At 39.6% G+C, this 2,581-nt stretch overlaps 1 protein-coding gene across 3 annotated transcripts in view; it reads right to left on the bottom strand.

The window, feature by feature from the left end:
* Positions 1 to 2,581, bottom strand: part of Arhgap32 (Rho GTPase activating protein 32) — a 231,681-nt gene that overhangs the window by 128,873 nt on the left and 100,227 nt on the right. The window lies entirely within an intron of this gene.

Below are 2,581 nucleotides of genomic sequence, written 5' to 3'. Positions count from 1 at the left end.
GAGAGAGAGAGAGAGAGAGAGAGAGAGAGAGAGAGAGAGAGAGAGAGAGAGAATGGAAAATTCAGGATGAGAAAAAAATGAGTAACTTTTAGTTCTAATTTATGGAACAGAGTACATCCAACTAGCACCATCAGTGAGACTAATTATGAATGCTATTCAAAGTACATCAATGCACATGTCTGAAGGAGCGTAAGATTTCCAAGACAGCAATCTTGGAGAGGAAGAAAAGCCCAATAAAATGAATTATGTATTTAGTGTTTCTTGTGGCATTAGAGATTTTTTTCCGAACAATTATAGAAAAAATACCCCAGCGTATTACTACAATTTTGAGTGGGCTGACTAGGTAAAGGTTTTAGGCTGAGTTCAACAAAACTGATAGGGCTTTAAATAATACAGTATGTACACACACATGGAGAGAGAGAGAGAGAGAGAGAGAGAGAGAGAGAGAGAGAGAGAGAGAGAGAGAGCAAGCACAGCCCAGCAAGAAGAGACAGAAGCCCAGAAGAGATAGAAGGGCCACATGGCACTGCTGTGTTGGAACTGAGTCACACAGAACAAGAAGTAACACTAAGGTTATACTGAAGCCACACAGGGTCCGAAGTGCTAGGGTAAATACTAACTCAGTTTTAAAAAAAAATTAAAAAAGATTCTTTGCAAATTTCCCATTGATATCAGATGATATCCAATAAATACTAAGAGGCAAACTTTAAAAAGTAAAGAAAAAATGAAGATAAACCTTATCAACTGAGATTTATAAATTACCAAAAAGAAAGGGCACTATGTCCATTTATTATGGCCCATTTGTGGACTCTGCTCCGGATGGAGAAATCTGTAAGCAGCATCACTCCTAGCCCAACAAGAAATAGCAGATAAAGGGCCATGGAGATGGCTGAGTGGGAAAGGTGCTTCCCACCAGGCCTAGAGCCTTGAATTCTATCTCCCTGACCCACACAGTAAAGGACATAACCTCCACACATGTGATAGAGCAAGTGTACTCACACACACACTATGCGCCTACACACATACAGTAAATCAATAAATGCAATTAAAAACTCTAAAAGATTTCAAGGCAGATGAAACATCCCTAGAATACATCAAATAAAAGAATGCATGGCAGGCAATAGGAAAAACAGAGAAATGAGAAACATGGGCTCTTCTAAGATGAACCACATCATCGTCAATTACTTGCCTGGAGTCAAGCAAGGAGAAAGAGAGACACGAGCTGGTAAGAAACATTTGGTTAATTTTTTATTAAGTTGCTTAAAATATTTATGATTAATATGTTCAATGAAATGAAAGAAACATAGATAAAAGTCAAGATTTCAAGAGGGAATTGGAATACTGAAATGCTAATGCTCACTCTAAGACTAAAGAAATACAAGTGCAACTACAGATTCATTAGCTGCAGGCTGGAGAGATGGATCAGTAGGTAAAGGTGCTTGCCCCATGCCTGATACCTGGGTCTGACCCCAGAACCCTCATGGAGGAAGGAGAGAATCAACTCCTGAACACTGTTCCCTGACCTCCACACTATGAAGCGTGTGCACTTTGTGTGTGTGCACTTGTGTGTGTGTGTGTGTGTGTGTGCGCGCGCACACACACACACACACATACACACACGTGCGCGCGCACAATAAAAATATATGTAGAACAAACACAAAAGAGATAGTCTGAAACTCTTTTAAAAGGAATTCACTATATGTGATTAACTTAACAATGAACCTGATTAAACAGGTAATTAACTGAAGTCTCACATATTTCTAAACCGATGACTTAAAAACGGTAAATGATGAAAAAGAGAAAGGAAAAAGCCAGCATTTTAAAAACAATATCTGAAAAAAGCCTTTAAAACTAAGAAAAGCAGGGCTGGAGAGATGGCTCAGTGGGTAGGAGCACTGACTGTTCTTCCAAAGGTCCTGAGTTCAAATCCCAGCAACTGCATGGTGGCTCACAATTATCCATAATGAGATCTGACACCCTCTTCTGGTGCGTCTGAAGACAGCTACAATGTACTTACATATAATAATAAATAAATCTTAAAAACAAACAAACAAACTAATAAAAGCAATCAAGCTACCAACTCAAGGAACCTTTCTGAATCTCAAGCTAGAGTTTGAGATTTTTATGTTGCTTTATGTGTGTGGGTGTTTTGCTGTATGTGTGATGCATGCTGTGTATCAGATCCCCTGAGACCGGTGTTAAAGACTATTGTTAGCCACCATATGAGTGCTGGAATTTGAATGTGGTCCCCTGGAAGAATAGCCAGTGTTCTTAACCACTGAGTCCAGCCCTTAAGGAAAAACTTTAAAAAACAAACTAGGTGTATCATAGCCAAACTACTAAAAATAAAATCTTACAAGAAACTCAAAGTCAGTACAAAAGACAAACTGACTTCAAAGAAGCAAAATTCACAAGACAAAAAGAGAAAGCAAGAGTGTGACTCATCATTGTAATGAAGAACACCATAACCTAAAATCATCTATCACCGGGCCTGGTGGCGCAGGCCTTTAATCCCAGCACTCGGGAGGCAGAGGCAGGCGGATTTCTGAGTTCGAGGCCAGCCTGGCCTACCAAGTGAGTT

Source organism: Mus pahari, chromosome 10 (genome assembly GCF_900095145.1).
Source record: "Mus pahari chromosome 10, PAHARI_EIJ_v1.1, whole genome shotgun sequence".
NCBI lineage: Eukaryota > Metazoa > Chordata > Mammalia > Rodentia > Muridae > Mus > Mus pahari.
The sequence above is the reverse complement of the archived record's forward strand: the minus strand, read 5'-3'. Positions and strand labels throughout refer to the sequence as shown.